This window comes from Lepeophtheirus salmonis, chromosome 9 (genome assembly GCF_016086655.4).
Source record: "Lepeophtheirus salmonis chromosome 9, UVic_Lsal_1.4, whole genome shotgun sequence".
Lineage (NCBI taxonomy): Eukaryota > Metazoa > Arthropoda > Copepoda > Siphonostomatoida > Caligidae > Lepeophtheirus > Lepeophtheirus salmonis.
The window spans coordinates 15545877-15572108 of NC_052139.2; the positions used below are offsets into that span (position 1 = coordinate 15545877).

At 29.2% G+C, this 26232-nt stretch overlaps 2 protein-coding genes across 8 annotated transcripts in view; one reads left to right on the forward strand and one right to left on the reverse strand.

The window, feature by feature from the left end:
- The window catches only part of LOC121124324 (ionotropic receptor 21a-like), a 37910-nt gene extending 28626 nt beyond the window's left edge, over nucleotides 1–9284 (reverse strand). The window contains exon 1 of one of the 2 annotated variants that reach the window (XM_071891056.1): nucleotides 9171–9284. The gene's annotated coding sequence lies outside the window, so the exon portion shown is untranslated. Of the gene's footprint in view, nucleotides 1–1747; nucleotides 1859–9170 lie in introns of those variants that run through there. The other variant, XM_071891055.1, reaches the window with a different exon arrangement.
- The window catches only part of LOC121124185 (uncharacterized), a 385250-nt gene that overhangs the window by 23892 nt on the left and 335126 nt on the right, over nucleotides 1–26232 (forward strand). The window lies entirely within an intron of this gene.

Consider the following 26232-nt stretch of genomic DNA (forward strand, 5'->3'; position numbering starts at 1 on the left):
AACTACATTGTATTTCTATTGTCAGATGAAGTTGATGGTGTATCTGTCGAGGAAGCCTCTGTTATTGGCTACGTCTCCGAGAAACATCAACTGATATAATCATTATGGCAACTTGTTGCGACAAAATTAGATTATTTAGGGAAGCATAACCATTTTGTTTCCTTCATTGACGATTCATCTGGAACTGACATTATTCCTTTAATATACCCATTTCTTTCTAATTGACACCACATACATAAAAGCATTTTTCTCTCTCTCATTTCTTAATGTAACAAAAAACTTATTCGATGGATGGGAACTTTCTTTGTATATAATCAAATAAAGTACATACATTTACAAGTAGCAACTTCGAAAAACTTTCGTATGGCTCCAAAAAAGACTTTAGTTTGTTTTGAAAACCTCCATTTCGTTTGCTTTTGGGATATCTTTTCAAAAGAGGTACTTTTCAAAATGGGATTTCAGTAACTCGTTACTAAGTTACTGTTGGAATCTACTTTTGGTTTATTTATTGTTAATGTCTTGATAAAAAATCGCATAAATATCTTAAATGGATGGACCATTTACATTATACTTTAATGAATCCCCTTATAGCGGGTAGCTGCCGATTATCAAGTTCTTTGTATGTTCCCAATATAACTAGTAATTTCCTTCAGCTTCAAATCCATTACTTAAATGCTTCAAAATCCACTCTTAAAATATCAGCACCCATAGAGCTCAAATTTTCTAGTAACGTGCCGTTGCATGCATATCCTGTCGTTCTGCATCTCTTGCTTATAAATATGACAACTTATATTATATATCACTATTAAAAAATAAATATTTTTCTTAAGTTTAAGATATTTCGTGCATTATAAGCTCTATCTTGCTAATGGGTCATTCCAAGTGAAATCATTTCAAAAAAACATTTTGTAGAGCACCATGTTCGATTTTTTTTTCTTCAAATTTGACACATATTTTAATATTAGTTAAAAACTCAAAAATCAAAACTTCAGATTTTTTTGTACTGTGGTTCAGTATTTAGAGTCTTCTACAGTTTCGGCCTCAACGCCACCTACCCTATTTTTAAATAACTATATTTAGAATGTTTTAGATATATATCTACTTTTACAAAACATTTCATCGATAATTAATTGGTTTAAACTTTCGTTATATTTTATTATATAAGAAAAAAAAATTAGTTTTTACACGTAATGTCGCAAAATCAATATTTTGACCTAAAAAATATGATACATACACATTTTAATTTTACTCGAATTTTTATCTGTTAATTTGTAATTCTTGATAAACAATAAGTTTTTATAGATGCATTCAATTCCAGTTATATACTACAGGTGAAAATGTGTGGGGTACGTAGAGCAAATTTCTGAATATATGGGTCATTCCAAGCCAAATCAATCACTCAAAAAATAGCACAATCTTCGATTTTTTTTTTTAATTTACCATAAATTTTAATATAATTTCAAAAAACTCAAGTTTGGAATTACCCTTGTTTATTTTTTCTATGTTTGCATCATTGATTTCAATAGTAAAGTACCTTTTAAAATTAATTTTCGTATTATTTTAGACATTACATAAATTTTGATACCTCTTGTGTTTTTGTAGCTCAAAAAATAGATGGATGTGTTACTGCAAATACATATAGTTTATGTTAAAAACCATGAACAAAGATAGGTATAAAATTATGTTATTTATAGACGATTATTACTCATATTTATCTAACAAAAGTTATTTTTATACCACTGTTTACCTTATAAAATTCCGAATTGTACGTATTGGGGTAGCAAAAGATCAATAATCTTTATCACAAATGCACACATAAATAAAATTATAAAGATGTTTTGACAATGTTTTAATGAGTGTTGTATTAGTTAGGAAAATATATCATTAAAGAAGGTAAAATCGATCCCTCGTGACGTCATTGAGGGTGTATTTCCTCCTTTCAATTATTCAATGACTTAGCGTGATAAATTATATAACTAAGTCAAAATATAATATGTTCGTGTTATATGGTATTGTTATGAAAAAAAGTATGTTTTATTGCAATATGTTTACAGTACTCATAATACATATTTGATATATATTATTTGGTTTAATAAACCATCCACATGTTTACAAAAAGGTTTAAGGACTAATTAAATTGAGAGAATATTAAACTAGTTCTAAAATATTAGTCATAACTTCTGTTGACCAGACTGTATCAGAATGCATCCAAAATTGAATTTTAAATCCAGTAAATGATTTAACTCAATTTGAATACGTGTTATTTTATCACATAATAACGCAGGGTATATAATGACAACTGAGTTTTGTTGGCATTTTGAGTGTAGAAATATATATTAGTATTCAGTTTTTATAAAACTACTGAAGTACCCAGTATTGTCTGGAGTTATTAGGGGTTGAAGAAACATACAAATTTGTTTTTAATATTACACAGGGTGCGGTAGCTATCTGTGCCACGTTTTTTTTTTTTTTTTTCAAAAGTAATTTTCTCTCCAACCAGTAATCAAATTAAAAAAAATAAACCCGATTCTGAAAGCTTGATGGAATCTGATCTTCAGAATTACCTGCAGCTTCAATTAAAGTATCTATACAAGGGCAAAAACGTGATCATGTTTTTGCTAGTTGGTCCCTTGGCAAATCCTAGAATTCCTTGTTTATTCGACTGATAAGTTCGTCTTAGGTGTTCCAGGGGGTTGGGTTGGTTTGTCGTTCGATCATACCACACACAACAAAATAAAACAATCGGATACATATTTGGTGAGTTTATAGGCTAAAATTCTGTAGAGATGAAGTTGCAAAATTGTCTGGGAGCCATTTGAAAATCTTTATAAACAGGATGCCTAGTCTTTTTCGAAGTATCAAATGCCCCCTAACCTTGCGAACGAATATTTCTCTGAGTCCTAGAGTTCGACATTTGTCATGTTGTTGCTCCTGTAGATACTGTGTCTTTTAAAATATTTGAAACACGAATTCCATTTTTTCCCAACTCTACGAAAAAAAATCAGTTGTCTAAGCGCCTACATTTGCTAACAGTACACTTCAAAGTGAGGGTATAGACAGCTTGCATACCCTGTAGAAGATAACACTCCATCCAACCCTTGGTTTCGATTTTTCGATTAATCGTTAAAACGTAAAACTTTTTTTTTTTCAAAAAACCCAGAGAGTACTTTAGGTGGTTCTTAAGCCTCATACAAAATCACATTATTTTTTTTTAAATTGAATGTGAAAGCCCTTACCGCTTTTTGTTTTTTGTTTTTTGCTTAAGTTAAACTAAACGCCTGCAGGATTTCATTAATTAAATCTAGTGCTCCCTGCATGGTATAAAAATCCTATTTTTCCTTTATACTGTATTGGTATATGAATTGGGGAGCATTATATACAGTGCACCCAGTGACGAGTTTGAATTCATAAATTATATTTAACCAGCTGGATGACTCTTAAGTTAGGTATTGTGTCGGTCCTTATTTGTTTGGTCTAGTCCGAGTCAGCTAAGATCGTTTCTATCGATCCTTAGACCGGTCCTAAAATGTTGATGATATATTAAGCTAAATAAAATATTAAGAATATAGCACAATTTTTCCAAAAAAAAATCCTATTTCATCATAATACGACATATTATATTGTTAATTAGTTATATAATTTAATTCTAACGGAATAATACTTTAAAAAAAAGGAAAACGCTCTCAATGACGTCACAAGGGATCAATTTTCCTTATTTAAGGACCTTCAACTGGGACTGGACAGGATGGGATCGGACTAAGCTAGACCAACACAACTCAACATAATCAATGTTACATTTTAAATATTTTTTTATGACTACAAGTACTTTTTTTAAGAACAAAAGTATTCACTCAATTCAGTGAAATTGTATCAACTCACTGATTACTCAAATTATTTAAAATGGTCATTTTATCAAATGCCATTATTCTCTAAATGGAACCTCCTTCTAGATTGAAGGAAGTAAAACTTGAAGTTATTATAAAAACCCAGGAGTTATTTTATTTACGGTGAAGATAACAATAATTTTAAATTTTATAAAAAAAATATTTTTTGTCTGTTTTTTTCATCGATTATTTAGTATATGACTTGTGAGTCATTCATGAACACTGAAATGTTGTCATCCTATTTCATAACTCCCAAAATATTACACCCAACTTGCTCAGTTAATATCGACGTCTCCAAAATCTTATTTATACATTATCTTCAATATACCGAACTACTTCATTTGAAATTATATTGTGGCTGAGTCAGTGCCGTAGCTAAGATTTATCACTTCGACTTTTTTCAAAATTTTCCAAATAATCTACCATTATTCCTACTCTACATAATATGACAAGTCATTTAATTTTTTTCCCCAGTTATTTAATAAACAAACAAAATTTATCCATTTTTCCTGACTCTACCCCCCCCCCTCCCATCTCCATGGCAACCGCCTTGAGTACAGTACTCATAGATTTTCCAAAATTTGCATGAATACAAGTCATCAATCAAATCTTTTTCTTTAATATGACTATAAATTATGTTTATGTAATTACGTTGATGTAAAAAAATAAATGAAGGACTTAGTGAGAAGGCTTTCCCTGGTTAATGGTCATTCATAAACCAATGTGGTTCTTTTTCACATAATTCCTCTACCATGTCTTCTTTGGTGCCGAATGACCACATTGCCGAACATATACATTGCACAGAATGCCCACATACACATAACATTCTAAGTAATAGGTTGGGGAAAAAGTAAATTGCAACAGTCATCCGATTTAAGGAAAATATGCACGTTCAGATCGATAACAAGTATTTAACATCAAAATACCCTTCTCCTTGAAGCCTTTGTCCCTATTGGCGAAGACATGGACAACCAATTTTCACAGGCCTCTGTTGAGGCCAAATTTGTACGCCCAAGCGCATTGGTAATATATAGGAACATGTGGTAGTCACTTGATTCCAGGTCTGGACTATTGGGTGGATGCATAAATTTTTTCCATCCGAACTCCGGGATGTGTCCTGGCGTTGTTCGATCGCCAGTTTCAAACAGTCGAGTTGTTAAATTAGAAAGCAGAATTGAGATGGGAAAAATTGCTTGAACTCCTATTGTGCAACACGATCCAAAAGAGTATACAATGCAAATTTTCTGGGTCGATTTCGACTCGTTTCCCTTTCAGGTAGTAAAAATGTTAATATTCCGAATTTCTTCATTTGAGACCTCCATATTCGATGCACGAAAATTCAACACTAAATCAGCCAAGTAGAATACTTTCCTAAAGCGTTTGTCGTATATACAACGCTTTATCATATGGTCCGATGTAACTAATAACGAATAAGATATACTTAGTTTAAAAAAAGGGCAGGAAATACGAAATTACTTTTTCCAAATCCCAATATAATTCATTGTAATTCATGCTTGTAGGGTGGAATTGTTGGCAGAATTGAACGGGGGAAAATCGATCGAACCACTGTTGTGCAACACAAACCGAAAAAGTATTGGCCCTGTATACACTACAAATTTTCTTTGTCGGTTTCAATACATTTTCTCCTTCCAGATTGTAAAATTATAAAATATTGCGAGTTTTTTCCTTTGAGACCTCCATACTAGACGCCCAATAATTCACAACTGATCATGCAAAGCACAATACTTTCCAAAAAGAGTTTGTAGTATACCCTCCTCACACTTTCACAACACCCTATCCAAAATTACTTTTCCCCAGCTCACAATATTCGTGATGATTCATGCTTCAATTATCTACTAGACAATGAAAAAACATCTTGATAATTATAGACTCAGTGTCGATCAGGATATGACCAGGTATATAAAGACTCTAATACATTCGATTCTTACAATTGATCCTTTCGGAATGTCGGTTAGGTCTCAATCATTGATAGATTGACTCTTCTTTAAACATTTTTTATCTTGCTAATTTATTTGTTTCTTGGTAGTTTTTCATGATTTTTTACAACGGCTTTAATAGAGATTTAAGCCAACTCTTGAAACATTCTCTTGATAAAATAAAAATTCTTAATTAATCAACACTTAATCATTGCAATTCGTGGCAAATAATTAAACACTTCCTCCTTTAAAATAGAAATGACATGAAATTGAATTATAATTACATAGTATTGCAGCGTTAATCATAGTTAAATATTTTTTTTTCTGCAATGTGTCTCTTCGTCAAAGTGGTCCTCCGGCTTTGGTATTTGGTAAAGCGTCCGTTTAGTCTTTTCTTCACCACCTGTTATAACCATATTATTGTTTTTTTCTTTTAGAAAAGTCTGTTTTATTTCATTTCTAAAAGGTCATTTTTATTTCTATATAAATATATTTTTTTAATATGTTCCTTAATGTTCCCTGTGACGTAATTTATGTCATATCGGCACGTTATTCAGATCTACGAGGTTGTTCACCAACAAGGATAATCTTAATTTTTAGCTAGACTCCCCTCCCCTAAGTGGCCACCTGTTTTGTAAATACGCGTTTAAGCTATTTTTCTTTATAAGAATTACAGTTTTAAATATTTATATATTTAAATATTAAGTTTGAAAATCGGTCCAAAACTGATTTTTTTTCGTTTCAGGCCTAAGTGATTTTTATGGATATATTTGGGCCGATCATTAAATCTAAACCGCGATATCAGACCGTATACCGAAATTAAATCGTTTTCAAATTCTTGATCTATTTTATGCGTCTCAAAATATAGACAGTTTTTTCCCCCCGGTTTTATTATAAATAAATTAATTTCGACTGCATGGATCGGTCAAGGATTTTTGCACCAAAAAGCAACACTAATATTATATTATTATAGATACATGTACCTATAAAGATTCAAAGAACATATGGCTCATATTGTTAAGAGCTTTATATCAATACCACTCCTTGAACAGGCGAGCATACAAATCGTGTTGCTATATGCATTATAATCTCATATGTTAATTTCAGTTAGTCAATGAATATATTTGTTATTTGCACAAAAATATAGATTTTTATTTTTTTATGTATAGTTCCATTTTACCTACACCACTTTGTATTCACATAGCTAAAGGAATATCTTGATTTTATTATAAAAAGTATTTAGTTATCACTCCTTTCTTTATTATTATTTATTTTACAGGGTGATTTAGATAAATTAGGATAACCTTTAAAGACTTATAACATATAACAAACAAATTAAATACGGTAGAATGATATATTTTTTTAATATTTGAAAGCTAGAGTTTATGAAATTCAATTATTTATAATGATAAACTCAGCCACACGGGGGCAGAAGATTTGGCAAGGCCGGTTGACCCTGTTCAGATCTAGTATTACTATAGTACGGGCTCTGATTTTGCAATTTTAATTTACATTCCTTGGATAGATTGAGTAGCCCAAGGAAGAAATAAAACTTTCCAAAAATGTGTAGAATGTCTTGGCCACAAAAAGTACTCACTTTTGGATGCCGGATTTTGGCTTGCATACAGCCTGGACATGAACCCATACAATTTCTATCTATGGGGGAGGGTTGAACATGAGGTATGTACCACGCATCATTTGTCTGTGAAGGCTCTGAAGAAGTCCATCACCCCTACAATGACAATACTTGATCCACACGAGTTGCTCTGGGCTGCCAATGCTTCCGCTACCATGTAGCCAAAGTTATCAAGAAAGGCTGATCTCTTTATAAATAATTGAATGTCGATAAATGTACTTTTCAAATACAGGGGCCTTTTTTTCATTTAACATTTTTTATAAAATGGTGAAAAACGTCATGATTTTGTAATATAAGATTTGTATTTATGACAATCTTATTTCTGATATGAAAATAATTTTTGAATATTATAGAGCCTTAAAAACAACATTGAAAGCGATGTTTATATTTCATTCCATCGTTTTATGCACTTCTCAATATAAACAAAGACATTATTGACAAATTGATAGGAAAATTGTTTGTATTTCAAACAAATTTCGTTTTGTTGATTCATATATTGATTTAAGGATGACAATTATTTTTCCTATTGCTTCATCAGGATTTTTTCAAAAGAGATAAAAAAAAGAACTAGAACAAACAAAATATGCGAGTTTAAATCTTATTTCAATAAAATATAGCTCAAAGCTACTTAAATCATTTTATGTTCAAATGTCTAGAAACAATGGTGTTGCCTATAAAATATGGATAATGAATACTGTAGATAAATACTCACTTAAGCATTTAAAAGCTCTTATTGAGAGAAAAAACATTAAATAAAAGCGTGGGATGTCAGAATTAGTTAGATAGTAGAGAATTTTAGTCTGTGAAAACCAGCTATTCTTGTATTAAAATGACGTAATACAGTTTAAACAACCAAGAAAAACAATAAAATTACACAATTAAGGACACTATTTATAAATCGGTTGAGTCATACAGAGAATCCCTAAAAAAATGGGATTGAATTAATGAATAACAAGACCATAATATTAAGAACATATATCTTTTAAGTAACAGACACGTTTTGTTATAGAATTAATACATAATATCTTATGGTCTGCTCTAATTTGATTGATATTTCTTTGTTTTAAAACAGTTGTTAGTGAAATAATTTAAGATCAATAATTATTATATCATATAACTGTATTTTAAAAATTCAATTATTTCATATTATTTATTCGAAACTTATTCACACATTTAAATTCTCAGTTAAGTTTTAGAGATCTATCTATAAGATTCGTTATAATAAATCGTTAAGGGATACAAACTGGTGCATTTATAAATTTCATTAGCTTTCCAATTTAGTCTTTTTCTCAAGGTCAACATTAGAAAGTATCGGTCTTGATCCCTCAAGGTCTTAGTTTCATTTATAAAACAAAACTGATACAAACAAGTTCTAATATTTGTTTTATAAAATTAATACGATAAAAAATTTAAAAATGCACTTAATCCTTTTAAAATTTTTGTTTTTTAAGGCTATCAAAATATTTTGATTGGCCAATGATGTTGACTTCCTCTCTTTGTCTAAGATGAAGTTATTACTGAACATCACGATAAGTTAATATCATTGGCCGACAAATGAATAACTATTGAAGTAATTTAAATTAATATTAATGTACCTAATGCTTAAATTTAATTCATATTCAAATGGTACCAATCGGTCTCAATTATAATTATAGCGTACTTATATTAATAAATAAATTAAGCATTCATTGTTTTTTTTTTATAAATACTTACATAGAAACATCATTGAACCAATCTGTCACGCAAAATATGTAAGAAAGTATTTTAGAGATTCATGTTTCTTCATTTGGTAGTTTTAAACATATATTCCAATTTGAATTTGCCTAGCTGTAAGCATATTAATAAAAAATTTTAAAATTAATTTCAATTACATTGAAATCATTAAAAAAAGTAATTGATTTATTTTTTTTTCAAAATGAATTAAATTGATATTTGTTTCTTCACATTTTAAAAATCTTGGATAGGAAATATTATGATCTCATTTTGTTGATTTTATTAAATTAATTTACTTAATATAATATTTATATATACACCTAGAAATATACTCATTAAATAATGTCATCCGATTATTTTTTATAAGCCTAGAGTATAAATGACATGACTAAGATAATTTAAGTCATGTCGAACCACTTAACTCGATGTCACAAGATTTTTATATGGCATACCATGTTACTTGAGAATGACTAGAAATAAACTTGATGATGTGACTCAAACAAACTAGGAACACCTTAATCAATGTCAAAAGTCGTAAGTCCGATTCGGGCCTAGAAATTCAAATCAATAGAGTTTTTTATTGTTTTTCAATCGAAAATAAACTCCTTTCTTAAGGAATTCATTTGGAGGTTTTAGAATGAAGATTTAAACTAGAGGTAACTTTTGTAGATTTTTGATATATGGAGTTAAATTAATTTTGGCAAAGAGAAAAAATGCTTTTTTGTTTTGTTTTTTGCGTTTACCCAAATCATCCAATTATTTACAGGTCAACATCTTTTACCCTCTCTTAGTGAACATTCTTTTTTTGTCGGAGTTAATTAACTTGAGTTAAACGTTAACTCAAAATATTAAGCAAATTGTATTTCTTGATACATAGTTGACATAAACTCAAAATTACGCAAATTAATCATAACAACATTATATTTTGAGTAGGAACAAGATTTATTTTAGGATTATTATATTTGAATTCCATTTTCAATTAAATAATTCTATGAAATATTAATAACTTTGATGAGATTGAGCGTGATATATAGGATCCCAGTTGATATTACATTTATGGGAATGCATATACCTTAAATTGAAAAAAGGGAAATAGACAAAGCAAAAGAACGACTTAAAAGTAAAAAAAAAAAAAAAATCAAATTCACCAAACCTTAAAAAAATTGCAAATTTTTCAAATAGTTTCAAGAAAATACATTTTTACTACAAGTTGTATATATTTTGAAATATGTTTTACTAGCATATTAATGCTGTTTCCAGCATGATAAACTATTATTTTAGGGAATTTTATCAAATCTGGGGTGCAGAAGGTCCCAATGCACTTAAGAAGAATTACAGATGTACTTTTTAAAAGAGAGGTTTGACTTGATGTAAAAAATGATTATTTCTTATTTAAATGATAAAAACCTTATAAAATTTCATAAATGGTTATTTACTGAGATAACATGTTCCTGTTTTGCCTTTTTTTTTTTAAACTATGAGACTATGTCAATGGTGAACGAGATCAGTGTTGATCGTGAGAAGAAATGATTTGATCACGTCGTAATTTGGACGATTTATATTTCTTTAATTTTGATAAGGAGTGACACTTCACAGTGCATATTTATAAATTTATTTTGATATCTTCATATTTTAATAAAATCAGTGTGTAATTTTAGTGGAATGAATATTTCCAATTTATTATCAACTTTAATTACTGGAACAATGTTTTTTTATAGTTCGTACTTACATGGGTTGCTTGAAAAGTCGGTTCAATGTCCAAAAGATGGCACGAAAGAATTATCCCCATCGACTATCTGTAATAGGGTATTATTATTCATCGTTATTGGACTGTTTGAAAACTGAGCTCCAAGAAAAACGCCCACAATTGGCCCACAAATAAGTAATTTCCATCACGACAATGTACCAGATCTTAGCTCAACAGTTGTGGTCACAGAATTAATAGAAATAGTGGTTCAATTAAAGATGCCCACAGCACAAGCGATATAATGCACCTTCACTTTTCTGTCGTCTATCACCAAATCATGTATTTTATCTATGATTTCTGGAGTAGTAACGTCAACAGGGTATCCAGAATGTCCAGTGTCACTTGTGCCCATATGGCCACTGCGAAAATTACCACCTGACAAAATATCAAGATCTCTTAGTAGTGTCATTATAAACGAACTGAATATACAATAGCAAAAGCTTCACCTATTTTCATCCACTTATAATGGTTTGAAAGGCATTGTTAAAGAAAAATACTTAAGTAAGATGAATAATCTGGACGGTGATCAAGAAAATACAAGGAGTTTTAATCAACCCTCTTTAAACATAAAAACTCATAAATGAGGGGGAAAATCCGTATAATTGATTTTCAAATATTTATTTAACCCTCTTCGTGACGTTTTTCGAAGGATAGTGATGATTCTCTTCATTTTTAATGCTCCAAAATGAAATAGATCAACAATTTTTACTTCCAACAACGAAGTTGAACAGAATTTATGATTTTCTCGCCGTTTCAAATATTGTTAGTTGTAAGTAGATGACGGAAAACGTTACAAATCAATTATGATAGAACTTTGTAGAAAAATATATGTTAAAGAAAGACACGGTTAAATTTTAAGACGTCAAAGTCACCTTTAAGAACGCATAATCGACCATTAGATTCTAACAAATATAAATACATAACTCAATTTAAGTGTCATTTTGTAACTATAATAAAGGCAAAAAATATCTATTTTATAAAAATAAGGTCCATTTCATACAAAAGGTCCAAAAATATTTCAAAACCATTGACTAATAACGTACAAGATAAATAAATATTCATTTTGAAGGGAAATTTTTTTAGGGAGAAGTAGGCTGTCTATTCTACTTTTCCTAATCTATTTCAGTCATTAAACAAATTATATCATAAACTTCTAAAAAGTTACAAATCTCATTTCAAAATTAAATTAAGTATAAATAACATTTGCAATAATATAAATTAAGATTTTTTTAAACAAAATATTATGACAATATTGTTTAAAATATGCATTTAGGCTTGAATTAATTTTACTTTTTATGATTTGTCCGACTATTCGAAGCAATGCGTGGAGAAACTTTCAGTTGTATTCATTAATTCAACCAATAGAGTCATTATCGCGTTTAGAAAATTTGTACTGAAGAAAAACTCATTTATTTTATGAATATGACTCTACATGAAAAGAGGAAAAACCACTATAATTTGTTTAAAACCATGATCTTATTCAAATCCCTAAAGGCTTAGATTATATAACTAAAAGTAAACAGTCAGGGGAAAAAGGACAATTGTGCAAAATAAACATGCAAATGCGTAACGCGTCGAGAGAGAAAGAGAATATAACCTCATAATGATTTATTTATGTATATCTGGAGGTTATAAAAGTATTTACTTTCCTGAATATTGAATAGTAACGAATATAAAAGATTCATTATTTAGTTTTTAAAAATAATTAGGATAACATACAAGTGGATTTGCAATAGGGTTATAAAAGGGATTTGAAAAGACATATGTGTACATATTTAACATAATGAATAATGAGGACTCGGCTGGCATTTTAGTTAGTCGATTAAATATACTAAATTTAGACACTTGTAAATTAAATTAACCCCTCAATTGTCAAAAATGCTATTTTTTACAAATAGTAATTTTCTTTTTCTTTAAATAAATTAAGAAATAAAAAATTACTTCCAGGGCTGGGGTAATTAGAGTCCAAATATTTTTCAGTAGTTAGAGTTAGTGTTGTGTTTACCTGTATTTTTCGGTAAAGTTCAGTCTTAGGACTGATCCCATCAGTCGTTGGGAACGGCTCTTAAGACTGTTAGTACTATGAAATGATTAAAAAAGAAGAAATAAAGTTGTGTGACGTCTTCAAGGACTGAACTTTATCAGTTTTTAAACTGAACTGGACCGGAACAAAATCGAACTGGACGAGACTGGAAGTCTCCATTCCTAAATAAGGATTGACACAATACTAGCTGGAGTTAGACTCCACAATATGATGAGCCAAAAGGACATTTTGTAAAGGATATTTCTTGTTGTCAGGCTTTTATCCATTTTAAAAAGGTGTAACTTAAGTTTTATGTGGTCACTAAACATAGCCACTTTACTTGAGATTTGATGTACCTTGTATTTGTAAACTTTTATTCTGATATACTGCTCGACGATAAACTTCTTAGATTTGTGGCAGCTATCCAACTGTTACCAGATATTTCCCCACTGTTTTTGCTGCAACTTAAATAATTTGAATTAATTATTGATTATTTTTCTATCGGTCGATATGAATTGTGTATAAATTTGTTAAAATGTAACCCTCTGTAGAAAGAAAGTAGTCGCAATATGAGTTGCAATTTCCTCCTTTTGTTTATTCGTCTTTACTTTTTTATATATTTACACTTCACATCAAGCATTTTCGTTACCCATATACCTCAAGAGGGTTGTGAGAGTGAATTTTTCGAAGATATAATTTTTATTAGTATTTGGTCATATAAAACTTATTATATCTTTTTCTCCAAGAATAAAATTGAAAGTTAATATTCAACACCTACAGAGCGGGTAGCCAAAACTTACAGTTGTATTTAATTATAAGGGTTCATTACGCAATCAAGCAACAGCTGAAACCAAAATAATCAAGTTTTGTATTTATGCCATGTTTCTATTTGTAATAATGTCATAGCAATAGCTAATAAGACAACACTTGTGCAATCTCTTCTGCGCCGGTGTTAGTGCTGAGAAGGATGAAGAAAATGTTGCCTACAATATCAATAATTTCATTGAAGAACGATACAGACAAGAAGAGCCAATACTTTTTCAGTAACAATGAAGCTCAATTCGGCTTCCCTCCAGCTCTGAACTCAACCTCCAGGGCTTTGTATTTTGGGGCATCTTGGAGAAAAATCTCTGCCACACCTCTCATCCATGTTAGAATTTGCTCCAAATGCTGTTATGGCAGCATAGAACGCAATATGTTCAGGATGTTTGTAAAGGTGGACAAATTGAATAAAAAATATAGCTAAATATTAAGTATTTAAACATATCGGAAATTAGTTTGAGGTTTTTCTCTTGATTCAATAAAAATCACGTTTTTGGTCATTGAGTCATGCATTTGTAAGTTTTTAGTTCTCACTCTGTATAAAAGTTATTCTTATTTATTCCTCACAAAATATTATTTAGTCTAATTTACTTCATATTTAACTCAACCACGATTTTTAAGATATTTTAACTAGTCAATAGACGATTCCAAAACAAAAGAAATCAAGATGACGATTTCAATGCAATTTTAATAAAAATTTCTGATGCTAATTCCAATTCTTTAATATTTTAAATCATAGTTAAAAATACCATTTTGCTATCAAGGGCGCACACATATCTTTTGAAAAAAAATTTAAAAAATTCAAATGTACAATTTGATGATTAAATTTTTTCAAAAATCCTCATCTATTCACAAAGGTAAAATTTTTTTGAAAAAAATAATTCATTTTTGGAAAAGTAATTTCATAGAATTCTAGATGCTCTCAAAAAAATAAATTGTTTAGAAAAAAATTTCCAAAATCCTTAAAAAATAAATTTAAATATTAACTTTCTGGGAGGAAAATTTCAATATTACACAGTTAATCACAGAAAATTAAATTTAAAATGTTAATTTAAAAAAAAAAAAAATTAAAATATTCAACTTTCTAGTAAAAAGCAAAATTACCTTATTTTTAGGGGGGTCTATTTTTTTTCTTCATAACTTAGACAAGTAATAATTAATTTAATACCAGTAATAAATTAGAATCGGAATCACAAATTAAACATTATTTTCCCGATTCCAGAAAAAACCGTCTGATTCCCAATTCCGATTAAGCATCCTATCACTAGTTGTAACCGTCTTTGGGTACTCTTGCAACACAAGTGCAATTTTTGAAAAATATGTTGTGTCAAAATTGGCTGACCTTAAAAAATGTTGCAATTTTACCCGGTCTCCCCTACATATACCAATGATTTATGGATATGTATGCAACAACACACTTTACTCCGAGTAACTTCCCTGATGATAACTGATAAAAAATTACGTTGTTAACATTTTTAAAATCCCTGATCAGTAAATGTTAATTCAACATTAAATTTAAATCCTAGTTATATTGGATATATATATATCAGTTTTTCTCTTTTGAATTATAGAACAGATTATACTGATATATTATGATTTATAGATGCACTTACATGTGCATATGAAGTATGAAAACATTGAATCTAGTTCAACTGAATTGAGACTATATAATTTAAAAGTCGACTGAAAAGTTCGTAGGGTTAAAAAAGTAAAACACATTTCTTTGGCAACTCGATTTATTTATTCAATGCAATTACCTTCGAGGGTGATACAACGATAATAAAGGTCAGACAATTTGTCAGTGACATTTTTATAATACAATTTCTCTTCAGTCTCAATTAGGCCTATGTTTCGGCGATGACTTTTGATTTTTTTCCTCCCAATGATCATTTTTTTAGGTATAGCGTCTGCATGGATATTCACATACATAATCATAGCTCAGTTTTGATTGAAGATACTATCTTGAAATTAGTATAAAAGTTAAGTGAATTTATTTCAAATATTTTCGTGTTGAAACTTTGTATCTAGCTTGATGAAAACAAAAATTACACACCATCTGCAAAAACGATTGGAAATAGAGCCGTTTTACACAAAAATCACAAAGGGGATCGAGGCAAACAATAATCTCAAGCACATCACGAGAGGTTCAGCGTGAACGTCAAGACCCTGTACAAGGTTAGGGACATGTTGAGGAAGGAGAAAAAATAGATCAGGGAGGCCAAGGACACTAGCCAAACTCGAGGTGGCACTAGCTCTGATTTAAGCCAAATCTTTAACGTCAACCAGAAGGATTTCAAGGGAGCTTGAAGCTCCTGAGAAGACCATGAGGAGTTGATGAAGGAGACCTTAGCCACAAGTTAGTTTTATGAAAAAAAATTTGGTAGAATTTCCATGCACCTGGTAGTACTGTTTTAAATGTGTTGGAATACCATTGACACTATAGCACCGGTATACCTATCAAAAAACATATGTTTTGTTGCAAAGACGAAGTTATTGGGTCACTTTTTAAATATAATAAATGACTGGTGTTAGACATTTATTATTTATCGTAAATGTAATTAATTGTCCACTGAACGATGTTTATTTCTTTATGTGACGTAATAACGTTTCCTGAATATCTACCTAGCAACAAGCAAAAGGTAATAACTGAATACTTAACAACTTATCAAGATTATTTGTAAATATAAACTGATTTCAAATCTATATTTGTAAATGCAGAAAAACATCCATTTGAAAATGCAAACTGATAACTCCAAGCACTTAAATAGGAGGTCATTATCATTTTTAAGGCAAGTAAAAATTTGATAACTTCCTTGTCTAGAATACTATCCTCATTTCCCTATAAGTATTCATCGTTGAAAGTTCTTTACAGGGTTCTTTGAAAGGAATGAACAATTTTGATTTGAATACACCTAAATTCAAATAGAACTTATTTATTCATGTTCTGTTTTTGTCTGATCTCTTAGAACAAAGATTCCGACCCGGGGCTACGTTAGGTCATCAATAAATATTTTGCCAAAAAAAAAGTTTAATATTCTTTGAAAAATTAGAGCTACACCCTCCCCCCCCCGCCAAAAAAAAAAATGTTCTCTTAAAATTTTGCAATTACATTTTCATAATAATAAAATAAGCTTTCTTCATATTTTCATTAAATGAAAAGTTAAATATAGGAGTACATTGAAGAGCCCCTCGAGATAAATTTTTGAAGGTCTTATGTTACACTGTATTGTCAATACGATGCCCGACGAATCACGTAGAACAAACCAACAAATTAATATTACATTATTTATTTATTTTTCGACCAGTGGCGATGATCAAAGACTATAATAGGCGACTTATCGTTAATATTTATAAGAAATAAAAAATATCCTTGTTAGTATAAGCAATGCATTTACGATAAGAATATTAATATTTAATAAATAACTTCATGAGGCAAAGAAAAAATGAAGAAAAGTTTTTAATCCCTAAAGGTTAATAATATATTTAAAAATATTTCAGACACAAACAAAATGTAATTGCTTGAGGTCAGCCTCACTTCCCTGACAAAAGCAGAGAGATATAGAATTCCAAAAACTAGCCGATCTACAACTATATAAATTCACCTTCTAACTAAAAAAACATGATTTAAACTTGATTCTATTTTTATGTATTGGATCCCAATCTATATACATAATATAGGGACGGTCTGAAAATGATAATTTCAAGTCTCCAAAATGATTTTATATCTATATAATAAGTTGGGGCAAAAGTAATTTTGTATTTGTTGCATTGTTTCAATCATTTATAAGAAGTGTTACACTCATCCAAATTAAAACATTTGTACCTCTTAGCGAATTGGAAAACGACAGTAATAGGTGGTAGTCACTTGGAACCAGGTCCAGACTGTAGAGTGGACGTTTGAGAACTTTCTTCCGAGCTCCTGGAGCTTCTGGTTGCGTTTTTCAAAGATCTGTGCGGTGTCTCCTATTCACCAATGCTGGCTGCTTTAGTTCGATCGTCAGCTTCAAACGACTGAGTTGTTCTCAGTAATGGACAAAATTGAGTGAAGAAAAAAAAACTATTTCTCGAACAACTATTCTGCAACACGAACCAAAAGAGTTTCAGCCCTGTATACCTACATTGCAAATTTTCTTGGTCGTTTTTGACGCGTTTTTCTGTTTCATGTAGTAAAAATGGACCTCCATTCTCGACGCACGATGATTTGCGACTGAACTGGCCAAGCACAACAATGTCCCAAAAGCGCTTTAGTAAATACTCATACCTTTACAACACTTTATCGTATGATCCAATGTGACCAATAATTATATAATTAGTTTAAAAAAAGGTTTGGAATTTGAAATTACTTTTTCTCCATCTTAATATGTAATAGTAGTTCAGACAAGCTGAGTTGTATAGAAAAACAGTGATACATATATATACATTTATTTTTCTATAGAAAAATGGATTGAAGAATAAAAAAGTTATGACTTATATGATATATGTATTATCTACATTCTACATAATACGTCTTACAAATTCAACTTTTAATTCAAATACTAAATTGGAAATGCTAACAGAACAGAGTAATCCAAAACTAGACATGACTCAACTTAATTATCACCACACCAAATGCAGCCCCACGTTGAGATATATTAACACAACAAAGAAAATAACTTATATTAACAATTGCAGCGATGATGTCATTGATTAAAAAAGATACTCCTAAGTCATATCAAAATATGTTTAATGATGATTTATAACTTTTTTTAGTGGCTCTATTCAATATCAGAGTTTTTGTTATGGTATCAAATGATGAATAAAATATAGGCAGGTACAGATAAGAAATAATTTTTATTTATTTCATAAAAAAAACACATCACTAATCCGTTATAAAGGAGGTTGGCACCAGTGAAAGGTAATTCAGTATCTTCTTCTCCTCTATGCATGTAATCCATATATTCTCTCACTCTGTCTTTGAATCTTCTTTCTGTTTGGCCTACATATTGGACTCCACAGTTGTGCTTTGAGCAAGTAATTCAATTTTACTTCAGTTATCTTACAGTTAATCAAATGACTAATATGTACAGTAGCTTTTGATTGAGTAGCACATATTTTCATGGTTAATATCCAGAAATGGACAGCAATTACATTCGTCCTTTTCTAAATTAGGGCGGTTTGTTTAAATCAAGTAAATCAAACAAGATTCATTTTGGAAAAACCTAATTACGGAATTGCCTATTACTAATTATAAAATCGACTTATCATCTATAATTATATAGAAAATATATTGCCAATTAAATTTGGCATCTTTTTGTATTAAATAACTACCCCTCTATCATCTCTTAATGAAAAGTTTTTTTAAAGAAAAATGAAAAAAACCACGGGATGTTCAATGAGACCTATCATTATAAAAACAAAAATAAACCTATTTCATTAATAAAACTTGTTTTATGATCTTTTGGGAAAAGGAAGTTATTTTGTCACACCCTGTATAAAATAATCTATAGCTTCTTACTTTTAAACTTGCTATTAATAAATTGGGATATTCAATTCCTCATCAATTACTTTTCTTATTAGATCTATGTTACTTTTGTGTTTCAAAGATATAGATACATACATATGTATGAATATATAAAAACTATTATTTTAAAACAATGAAGGAGGGAAAAACTCCACCCAAAAATGATCAATAATTAAGCAACAATCTTTTTATAAATTAGATTCTCAACCCATTTCAGTCATAAAGCCTCATGAATTCTCAAAAAGGTGTACGTTCATATGTGTCTCTATGTACTTGCATTAAAAGAACTTTGGGGATAACTTATTATGTATTAAGTTAATACTTGTAAACAAATTTGTGAAATGTTGTTTTACAACTGTTAAAGATACATTGAACTCAGAGACTTTCATGATTGTAGAAATTGAGTTTTTCTCAAGTAATATTTCTATACGACAAGTAATCCCACAGTAAATTTTCCTAGAAATGGCGTATAAAACTACTTTGGACAAGTATTTGTCATGTGAAGCGCCCAATTTGAAAAGTTTATTTTCCTTTTCGTGCCTTAATGAATCATTATGACCATGGCAATCTCTTTTAACTATTTCATAAATTTTTGACAATTATTTTTTATTAATTTACTAAAAAAGATAAACCAAAATTATTTCGACATAGCCACACACACCATTAATTAAAAAAATACCATTGATCACTATACAACAATGAACCCATACTTTAATTTCTCTGAAAATATTCCAGATTATGATTTCACATAAATTTCATAAATGTATCATTTTTAATAAATTATTTTTAAAAGGTTTTCAAACGTTAATTCAAAAAAAGTTGGCTTATTAATCTGACCTCGATTTTTTTCATCTCAAATAGTCGGTATTGATCCTTAAAAATAAATATCAATCAATTTTTGGCTTATAACAAAACATAAGTAGTTTTATAAATAAATATGTTTTAAGATTAATATAGGATTTCAGAACAAATGAATATTATTTGTTTATAGCTCCAATTTCATCAACAATCATGTGCAACTTATTTATGTTAAGTCAGTTTTGGATAAAAAATAGCTTTTATCGTAATTTATAGTGATTTGTTTTCTTAACAATAGAAAATAAAAGTCAAAGAATAGTTAAATTACTAAAACGAAATGTTGTATTTTTTTATATAAAGAATTTTAAAGGGTTATGAATGCTAACCATCTATTTCAAATTTTGTTTTACCTCACCAACACAAAAATATACTGTCTATTTTGTTGTCAACTATCGATTTTTCTTCTTCGTTTTGTCTTATTAATGTTGTTTGTATGTTGATTGTACTATGTAGGTTTTATTGATGATAACTTTGACGAAAACGTCGTAACAACTACGCTGCTCTTCTTCAAATTGCCAGGGTTAGCAAGTTAATTTTCGGTTATTTTTTTTTAGAATACCGGGGGATAGCATTATTTTCATCTCTGACAATAGTATTCCTTTCTTCCATTCTTTCATACAGGAGCAGAACCAAACACTTAATTAAGAGTATGACATATCAATGAGGAAATGAATTATAAATGTTGATGAATTATTGTGTAAAACACGGATTCCAATCAGATAGGGACTTAATTACTGAGCATATATGTACATAGTTTATACATATATCATGTCATTTTCAAGGCTGATGACTTGTTTTTTGTTTCCTTTTTTTTTTAAGACTCAAAGTACATTTTATGCCCATAGATTATCTCATCTTTTCGTAGATTCATCATTTAGTGCTTAATTGAAAATGATGATTCATTAACATTTAAATATTGTTATTTTGAACATAAAAGAAAACAAAAGTTTCCTAATAAAATACAAAGTGTAATAATTGTTTTTTTTTTTTTAAATATAATTGAAAAATATATTGTTTAACTATGAGTAATTCGAAAATATTTATGTGAAACAGAAGAAGTATATTTTTAGCCTTTATTTGTGACATTTTTTTATATTTATAGCCTTTATTTGTGACATTATTATATATTTATAGCATAATTATATAAAAAATAAACGGTTGGAGGTAATCATACCCCATGTTCCAAAAAAGAGTAACACTGATTTATAATGACATACTTTTCACCGGAACCATTTCATGAAGTAAGAAATAATTTTATTTATTTTTTCCATAATTGTTACATGACTGTAAAATAATTGGAATCATCAATGTGGCCACACTCAGTATTAATAACGGCCTCTAAGGCTCCTTATGGAGCCTTGGTATACCCTGATGATATAGTCTTCCGGCATTGCATTCCAGGCTGACATGATGGATGACTCTGGGGATGCTGTTGATCTATGTGATTTGTTCAAGCAACTCTCTGAACCTAAATGTTGTAGTCCAATGGTTTCAGGTCGGGGAAGCTGGGAGGTCACATGTCCTTGGACCAAAAGGAGTTTATGTTTTTGGAGAACCAATCTTGTTTTTTTTTTAAAATGTGTGACATAAAGCACCATCCTGTTGTAAGACATATAGCTTATCTCCAAACACCTCATCAATCCAGAGCTTGACATGTGTCCCTAAGAGATTGATGTAATGGGCTGAATCGATTTTTTCATTGTTACAGATAAAAATTCATTAGAAGCTACAACATCCAGGACCATTACAGAATCAGAATATTTATTCTTATATGTAAACTTGACATGGTCTAGGATGTCAGCAGGCTTTTTGTCACTTACCTATCGTTCCGTACATGAGTTTGAAACATGATCTTTCCTATAAAGGTTTTTCATACGAAAACAAAATTGTTGGCGTTCCAGCCTTGAGCTTGTTGAGGAGTAGTCTTGATCTCGAGAGCCTTTTTGCTTTTGTTGAATTATTTAGGAATTGTTCTGATGGTATTTCTCTCTATTCGAGCTATGACAGCTAAAACTTTAGCCATTGTCGAAACTGACCTCTTCCTCCCAGATCCTTCCTTCCTTTGGATTGTCTCACGCTCCTCAAATCGTCTTTTAATTACACAGATTGTCTTGGCTCATCCCCAAAGCCATAGAGATCTCAGTTACCATCATTCCGTGCGATAACATGTCGACCACCATTTGGTGTTTCACGTCCATGTCGTCCCGAATATTTATTTCAAATTGAATAGTAAACAAATATGAAATACAAGGACTCATGCGTTATAAATCACTCAACCTTGTTAACACTGTCGTGAAACAATCAATTTTTTTTATTCAAAGCGGGGAGTCCACAGGTGGTGTGCTGGAGGCTATAATATTTTATGTAGTTAAGAGTGCAGGATGTTTTTTTTTAGTTTGGAGGCAAGTTACTGAACCTTGGCACCGAGATGATCAATTAATGAGCTTGTGTTTAATGTTGCTTTTTCTTTGTATTTTATAAAGTGTGAGAGGCGTTACTAAAAATAAGAATTTAATTGTCAACTATAAAAAGGTAAAATTTTTCCTTTCTACTCGAAAATTTAATATTTGAATATTTTTGATTCAATTTAATATTTGAAATTTTTTGTTGTTTACATATAATATTTGAAATTTAATTAAATTTTATAGATTTTTTTTTTTAAAAGTTTAATTTTTCAAACTATTTTCAAAAAAACTAATAATTATTTTTGCCAGGAGTTGTAAATTTTGGAATTTTTTTCAAAAATAAAATATTTGAAATTTTTTTCAAAAAATTAAATTTTTTGCAAACAGCTTTGGATTTAACATTCGATTTATTTTTTGTTTAAATTTAATATTTGAAATGTAAATTTACCTTTTCAATTTTTTTTTTAAAATTATTTTAATATTTTTTGAATTTTTTTTTTTTTTTGCAGACAGCTTTGGATTTTTAACATTTTTTACCAAAAATTTTAATATTTGAAATTGTCTCCGAAACAATTTTAATTTTTTTAAATTTTAATATTAGATTCAAAATCTAAGTCCCTAAATATAATCCTGCGTTATTTTTTGTTAATGAAATATATCTTGCTAAATGTAATCATGTAAAGTGAAAAACTAATTTCCTCATGCCTGGTACTACAGGGAAAAGTATAACATTTTAGTATACAAATTATTTTCTAAAGGTTCTTTAGTTTTTTTGTGACTTTATATGATTCGCATTAAAAAACAGAGTGTCATAAAAGAGGACAGTAGTTATTTAAGGAAATCAGCATTTGATGCATTGTAGATTAGATAAATAAATCAAGTGGCTTTATTTATTTTTTATTTTTTTTAATTAAATAAATGTGTGCATTTGTTATGACCATAAATGTTTGATTACAAATTACTTTCAAATAGACATTTGCAAGTATAATATGTAAACCTTTATTTATATAATATGTGCATATAAATGAAGTCATGGTACATTTTATGAGGACCATGAGGTACAAATGTCTATAATACAAAACCCATGCCACAACTAAAACCAAAATATAAAACTATTAAGTAAATATACTGAAAATAAGTTAGAAGTTGAGATGCTTTGCAAAATTTACAGTATGGTACGAACTGCTTTTTGGTACTCACGGTAAGGTGAATTCAAAATATATTTTCTAATTGATGGTGTTAAAAAATAAAGAAAATACATATTTGGTGTTCTTCACGTTTAATAATCTGTATTTTTCTTCTTTTATAAAATATTTCAAAATATCATTTTCCTACAAAATATACACTTATATTATCCATCATAATAAAAAATTCAAAGACTTTGACTAATCGAGTTAAATTGATTTAAATAGATGAACATTTTATTACCGTACTGTTGTCTGTACTGTATTTGTACCATCACTAGTACTAATGGTATAGCTGTAAAAAATATTGCCCGTAAATAAATTGAAACTGACAATCAGTGTGGTAATCCTGACACTTCGAATTTAGGCTCATAACTTTAAATTAAGTAAACTACTACCAGCTAGAATATGAAGGAAATAAACAAAAATGCCGCTCTATATGCAGCATGGGGGTATATGCCAGAATTACGACGATATCAACCCTATTCACTCAGAGTCAAACAAGGAACTACACTTATAACTCCATAGGCGTCCACAGATATATACATTATTTTTTTATTTTTTTGGGAGGGGGGTTGTTTTGGAAATTTATTTGATAAAAAAATTCCAAAAGTTACACATTTTTTGGCAAAAAATTTCAGAAAACAAATTTCAAAAAAGATCCACAACCGCTCCAAAGCAATAAAAAAAACATCAAACTTTAAATTTTTTTGAAAAAAATGTCAAAAATAGATAATTATTTTCTAAAAATTAAATTTTTTGGAAATTTTTTTAAAAATGTACGTCTATTCACCATAACAACTGTTCATAAAAAAATAAAACTTTTGTAAAAAATTATAAAAATCCTTAGCTATTCACAGGAAATAAAAAAAATTTGGAAAATTTATTTTTTTGGGAAAATTTTTCAAAATCTACAGCTATTTACAATAAAAGCTGTCCACAAAAAAATATAATTTCCGAAAACTTTTTAAAAAATTCCTATCTATTCACAAAAAATAAAAAAATTCCTAAAAAATTTGAAAAAATAAAATTTTTTGGGAAAAAAATTAAAAATAAAATTTCTTGGAAAAAAAAATTAAATTAAATTATAAATATTAAATTTTCAAATAAGATGAAGAAAGCTGCAGCCTGTCTAGGCTACCTTTTGCTGATGCCCTTGAACTCCCTAACAAATTATTAAATTTTTAGTTACACTATCTTGAAGAATAAAGATAACAGCTTGGTAAAGAAAAAAAATATATTCTCCAAGTTGCAACCACAAAAAGTCTCGCGCTCGTCCAATTTCATATTTTTTTAGAAGTCTACCTATTTGTCTTATGTACGTAAATGCAAAAATGTTTAGGCACAGCCAAATAGACTGACGGTGTTCATGTGTTTTTCATAATATCAAGAACGTATCAAAGATGATAAAAGACATTCAAAAATAAACTTTTTTATCTCTCTTGAAGCCATTATTATTTTCTATATATTCCATATGTGTAGATATGATGAGATTTTTATTATAATATATCAAGTGTGGAAATATGTTGCATGACCCTACTTAGCAAAAAACATGTGTTTATAGGTACTTCAATAAGATGTTCTTATGAAGATATTCACTTGTTTTTTTAACTCAGATAATGCCACTATGACGTACAACACGTCGTTATCTTTTTTGTACATACTTTTTCTGATCAATTGTCCTCATAGAATAATACTTATAAATCTATTATTATATATATTTTTTTTTAAGTTACTTATAAAATTTATAATAGAGATGTAGATTTAAATACGTTTAAACATTCAAGCTTGACCCTGGATCTATTTACCGTAATAGATATTTTATGTCTAAATATATTTAAGTAGAACGTAGGCGTAAGTTATTGATCAACACACCACTTTGAAACTGAAGCGAAATGATGTTTGTGGTAGGCACATATTTTATATCTTTACTGTTTATCAGAGTATCCAGTTCTCAGTTTAATATTATTTTTTCCCCACAAAAAGAACTTTTATTTATTGGGGACTATTAAAAAAAATCAAACAAAATTAGATTCTTTTAAAAATCCTTTAAATTCCATTTTGCAAGTCAAAATTTTTTTAAGGCTTTATTTTTTAGATAAGATAATCTTCACGAAATATTTTTTTGAAAATTTTATTTTAATGAAAAATTTGAGGCATCTCTTGTCATTTTTGATGTACTATATGCTATTTTGTAATATAATAGCCAAATTGTCGTAACCAAAATATTTACATTAAAGAATTAAGCTTGAAAACCCAAATATTTCTTTATAAATAATAATGTTTTTTAATTTTACAAAAAAAAAAAAAAAAAAGGATTTCTATGGTTTAAAATATTACCATTAAATATTCAAATTGTAAACGGATGGTTATGAGAAAACTTTATCTGAAGCTGCAGTGGAAGTGGTGTTTGGGTAACACACTATCATACCGCCGGAAGGGGGCGAAAACCAAAATTTAAAAAAACAAAGTACAAATAGAGGTCGTGGAGCTACCCCAATGGTTGGCAGTTGTTATATTTGC